The following is a 6107-nucleotide window of genomic DNA, read 5'->3' on the forward strand; positions in this document are numbered from 1 at the left end:
CAAATAATCACCATGTTTAAAAATAATAGCTAATATTCATCAAACACTACAAAGTGCTACGCTCAGCAATTAGATGTATTAACTCACTCAGGAAGAATAAGTTCTTCCCAGAGTGCTAACTGAACCTCAGCAGGACGCAGAGCTGACCTATTGTTTACTGGCAATTCCAAGAGACAGAATGATGACCGCTGAGTACATCCAGGCTTTGAGCCTCCTCCACAGGTCTGGGGTTGAGGGGGGGGAGGGTTGTACACACTCAAGGTTTGCCAAGGGTTGAATCGAAAATTATTCCAGCTGCATTTATTTCGAGATTGCCAAGCAGGCCCACTGCTGCAGCCGGTACTGCACTGCTCATTTCTAATCCAACATGGCGCCTTCGTACCACGCTTCTCCCTCTGACCTTCAGAGAAGACCCATCTTAGAGTGAAAAGCCATTTTTGTGACAAAGCTATGCTCATGGAGCCTGGAAAAGACAACAAGTCCCCACAAACTCATAGGTCCACTCAGAGATTCTACAACAAGGATCTGATGTGTTGAAAAGAGTCCAACTTTCCCACAACCGTATCAAGAAAAGGGAGGCAGAGGAGATGCACATTAATCCCTCATAATTTTTTAAAAAGTCAACTAAAAACTCTAATTCTTTTTCTGAGCTAGGACATTAACTAAGCACATTTGTTTGGAGAGATCTGACACACGATTTCTCACTGCATCTGTCTCAGTAAACTGAAAATCAGCGTTGACTTTTAAAGATTGATTGATTCTACTGGTGTTCCTACAGCTGGACTTAATTGGTAGTATGAAATGCAAGTGAACGTGCCTTTGGAAATTCAGACTTGTGCGGCTGCCTCATCTGTAACATAATGATCCAGTTCTCCTGAGTAATAACTCGAGTGTCTGAGATTTGAGCTCTTTCTCATTGTACCACATCCACCCACCCAACCCCAAGCCCAGCTGTCGAACAAACCATCTCGTGGATTTGGGGGAAAAGAAGATTTCTTAATACAGCTCAAGATAGCTGCTTGACATTTGGACATATTAAACCCCCCTGACTCTGTTTCCAATTATAAAACTGAAGTACTGACTCGGTGAGGTGCTAGGAGGATCAGGCGATGTTTGTATACATACACAGATGGTAACTGTGCCCCTTCCATGAACCATCTCAGAGCTTCTTGCTGTTCATCCTCCACAGCCCAGGGCCACCCTATTATTTGCGGGGACACAGCCTCACCTCAAAACACATGTGAACCCCTCTTTGTGGATCAATTCTTCAAGCCTCAATTTGCCTCCTTTCTACCCATAACCATACCTGCTTATTCACCCGCCCTGTCTTCAATCTAGAGAACAGTATTTCTGATTCTAGGACCCGTGTCTCCCTCCCGTGGTTAGTATTTCTTCAAGCTCCCTCTCTCCTCTGCTCTTTCCCGTTGCCTACAAAGGAGCTTCAGTGTTCAGCCCCTGAAGAAAAACTTGACCTTTTGCGGGTCCTCCCTAAATCACGGTGTTCTCTCTCCTGGCTTCCGGGGCTGCGTCAGCTCCTGCGTGATTCCTGAATCCTTCCGCTTCTCTTCACCTTCGTTGCCAGGACGCTGGTCCAAGCTACCATTATTTCTCACCTGGATACTTCTACTTTATATCGAAATACAAAACTGTTTGACCATCCACAAGTTAGCAGCTTCCTAAATGTTCTTAGACTCAGATCCTTATTGTCATTTAAAAGACCCAGCATGGGCTCCTGTCACTAGCCTTCCTTTCTCTACACTTCGCTCTGACTTCCCTCATTGCCTAGAATGTTCTGCTCTCTGCTTCCACCCCCAACCATTCACTCCTGTTCCCCCTTCAGGTCTGAGCTCAAAGATCACGTCCTCAGGGGTCCTTCTTGGACCCCAGATTGAGTCATGTTTCAGTGCTGGGCACCATGTTTTTTCCCATCAAAGCACTGACCCAGTTTATGACAATACACTTACTTTGTGTAATGCTTATCTCTCCCATGAAACCCTAAGATCCTTGAGAACAAAGCCTATGTCACCTTGCTCACATTTATGTCTACAATGAATGGCCTAAGTTCCAGCCCTTCTCAGGAACTCAGTAAATATTCACTCTTGTCACATGTTAACCTTCCAGAAAGAGAAAGCTTACTCCCCACTCCCCAATTCCCATTCTCTGCTTATCACAATGTGCCTTCCATTCACACTGCTCTCCTGAAAGTCACCAGTGACTTCTAGCAGTCAATCGAACGTGTTCTTTTCATCCTATCTGATTTTAAGATACCATTGAACCTTGCTGCCCACACTCCCACACGTTCCATTGCCTTCTGCATCCTCCTGACTTCCGGGATAGATTTCTGCCTTCCTAATCTCTTTGGCCTCTTTCCATGGCTCCTCTCTGCTAACTCCTTAAATGCTGATTTCTCCTCAGAGTTCTGACCTTCTTACTCTCATCTTTCCATTCTACAGCAGTGATTTCTTAACCTTTGAATACCTCTAAGAATCCGACCAAAGTTACGGACACACTCCATTCCAGCACGTCAGGTGGAAACCCACAGAAAATACTGCTCACAATTTCCGGTGGGTATAGAGCCTTGAACTTCAGTCACTGGAGTCACCGTGGACCCCAGCTAAGGACCCCATTCCAGGGACACCTGGATAGCTCAGTTGGTTAAGTATCTGCCTTTGGCTCAGGTCATGATCTCAGGGTCCTGGGATCAAGTCCCACGTCAGGCTCCCTGCTTGGCAGGGAGCCTGCTTCTCCATCTGCCCACTCCCTCTGCTTGTGCTCTCTCGCTCTCTCTCTCTGACAAATAAATAAAGTAAAATCTTTAAAAAAAAGAAAAAGGACCCCATTCCACCTGCTCTCCCCAGGCGTTGTCCCCCACTTCTAACTACCACCTTTGCGGCTAAATCTCTTTCCAGCTCTGACTTCTCTCGAGTTCGAGCCCTGATTCCAAGTGGCAATTTCCAGCTCTTCCTTGATGGCCCACAAGTACTGCCAACAGAGAAACTCACTTATTCTCCCAAACCTGCTGTTTCTTCCTGCTTTCCCTGTCTCGAGCAGTTGCCCCCAGCTAGATATCTTTCTGGTTCCTTTTCTTCATCTGTGGCCTCTCTATAAAGTCATCCAGGGTCCCAGGAAAAATAGAAAAGAGGACAAAAAAGGGGAAACTTTCATTTTCCCAATCCGGTTTTCAAATAGCTTTTCCAAATGCATTCAACCTCTTTCCTGAAAACCAACCAATTCCAGAACAAACTAATTAACAAATAAAACATAAAGAAAGGACCTATGAAATCCTCCGAACACACCCTGCCCGCCCTCCCCACCAACACCACCAAGAATATAATAAATGCGCTAAGGTACAAATGAAGAGCGTGTCCTTAGCATGAAATGGGGAGAGAAAGACATGCTCTTGCTTGGGCGTACGTCCACCCACAGCACCTCTGTAGGGGCCTGCCGTTAGAGCTAGCCACACAACATCCCATCCAGAACGTCTTGGCCGGCCTCCTCCCTGACCCTGTATTTCGTCAAACTAACACTCCGCTCTGTTGTAGCTCATTCCTTCAACCTGGCATGTGTCTCCGCTCTGTTTTGACTTTGCAAGTTCTTCCTCAAGGCTCAGAACAAATGACTCATCCATGAACAGTATGTCCCCGCCCCACCTCCTCTCTCTGTCTCAAGCTGGGCCCGAGCTCTGCCTTTTCCACAAAGCCTTCCCCCATTCAATGATGTCAGCAAACACTGACCCGGCACGTGTTCTGTGTAAAGTGCTGTGTACCGCGTGAGGGCCGGAATGTACTAGAATAAGGGAGATACTCGGCAGAACAACTTCTGTGAAGCCCTGCTAATAGCAAGTAAAATGCGAGGCTGGAAGACACAGGCACTGGGGTATAGACTGACAACAAAAATATAATCTCCACCTTCTCTGAAATGGCATCTTATTTGCACTCCCTTGTGAACCCATGATTCTCACATGCTAATCTATAGCGGCAACCAGCTTGGAGGCTTTCTGAGGGCAGGCGCCTACTCTCCCTGTCTGTAGGGAAGCCTCGAGAACTGGTCTTTGTGCAGAGGAGAGGTATGCCAGAGGGCAGAGGGAATGCAGCAAGAGGTCATCCTGTTTAAGAAACGAGTTCTTATGAAGTAGGCTCACCTCACACTGATCGCAATCGTAGCAAAGAATAACCAAGCCTCAACCTAAGCATAACCTTTATTCTTCAAGAAAGCGGTCACTTAAGCAGCAGAACATACGTGGTGGAATTTTTTTTTTTTAAGATTTTATTTATTTGTCAGAGAGAGAAAGAGCATAAGCAGGGGGAGGGCCAGAGGGAGAGGGAGAAGCAGGCTTCCCGCCGAGCAGGGAGCCCGACTTGGGGCTCGATCCCAGGACTCCGGGATCACGACCTGAGCCGAAGGCAGACGCTTCACCGACGGAGCCCCCCAGGCGTCCCTCATGCGGTGGAATTTTGAATGATGACTGGCCTTCTAGCAATCCTAAATTGAACTGAGGCTTCAAGATGACCTCCAAGATCTTGTAGTAGCAACTGAAAAAATACGGTTTAGGAAAAATGAGTTAACAGCATCGATGCATCTAAACCCCACCTCCGCTATCCCGTCAAGGTGAGAGCAACGGTCAACGGCAAGGGCGCGCGGGGTGAGGCCGAGCAGCTGCCGTGCGGCGTCGGCCAGGTCTGCGCCGGCTGTTGCAGTAGGTGGTTCGCTCCCGCCTGTGAGTCACCCACGAGGGAAGCTGCAGCTCTTGACCAGCACTGTAGGCGCGAAGATCCGGTCTTTGCTTCTAGACCGTGGGAGCAAAGACCAGTAAGGAAAATACGCCAGAACAGCTGGGAAACCAATTCCCTTCTGACTGCACGAAAATCGCTACTGCCAAGACGTTTTCTGTCCTCGAGACAGGGGAGGTCTTCGAAGGATGCGTGCTTTTCTCTCTCTCTCTTTTTTTTTTTTTTTTTTTGGTCCCTCAAGTTCATTTCTTTTGCCTTTCCCTCCAGCCTCGCGTATCACTTTCCGTCCCATGCTTAAAATGATACTGAGCTTCAGCTCTGTTTTGTAACATGAAGGACGGCAGAAATATATCATTGGAGAAGCAGCTAAAAAAAAAAAATCTTTTTAATGTACTTCTTTTATCCTTTCAAACGCTGCGTATTCAGTGACTTTGAGATTCCAGATACGGGCCATGTGTTTGCTTGCATGGCGGCACCTCGTCCCACCAAGACAATTTCATAACTTCACACAGTCTTGTCTGTACAGCAGAAATGAAAATTCAGACCTCATCGAACACTACCGGCCTGAGAGAGAATTCTATAGCCTAAGAGAATGCAATTTTTTTAAAAGATTTTATTTATTTATTAGAGAGAGAGTGTGTGTGCGCGCGCGCGCGCACAAGCGGGGGGAGGGGCAGAGGGAGGAGCAGACTCCCTGCTGAGTGGTGGGGGGGCGGGGGCTTGATCCCAGGACCCTGAGATCCTGACCTGAGCCAAAGGCAGGCGCCCCTAAGAGAATGCGAATCAATCACCCCTTCTCTTGGCTTCAAAAGCAAGTAAACAGCTTCATCAGAAAACAATCAGGTCTCTTGAAAAACCACTTGGATTCCAGCAAAAACCCAAACAGAGTAAACCCGCTGTCGGAAGAGTGCATCCATTTTAGGAACTATGGTTTATCATTCAATGCTTAGAATTAAAAGTAATTTTTTGACCAGGCGATATTTTTTTAAGTTAGCTCAGGGATAAATCCATTTTTCTGGATACAAATATCTAGCAACATAGCTTACTTTAAAAAAAGATTTTATTTATTTATTTATTTGAGGGAGAGAGAGAGCAGGAGGGAGAGGGAAAGAGAATCTTAAGCAGAGTCTGCACTGAATGCAGAGCCCAAAGCAGGGCTTGATCCCATGACCGCGAGATCATGACCTGCGCTGAAACCAAGAGTCAGATGCTTAACTGACTGAGGCACCCAGGAGCCCCACAATATATCCTACTTTATTAACATTAATTTTCATGAAATGTGCAGTCTTTTAGTTTCAAGAACACTTCCTCCGACCTGACTCTTCCTGCTAGGTGTTAGTTATCAGCAACAGAATTGGGGCATCCTATGTAAAGAAT

Source organism: Halichoerus grypus, chromosome 5 (genome assembly GCF_964656455.1).
Source record: "Halichoerus grypus chromosome 5, mHalGry1.hap1.1, whole genome shotgun sequence".
Classification (NCBI taxonomy): domain Eukaryota; kingdom Metazoa; phylum Chordata; class Mammalia; order Carnivora; family Phocidae; genus Halichoerus; species Halichoerus grypus.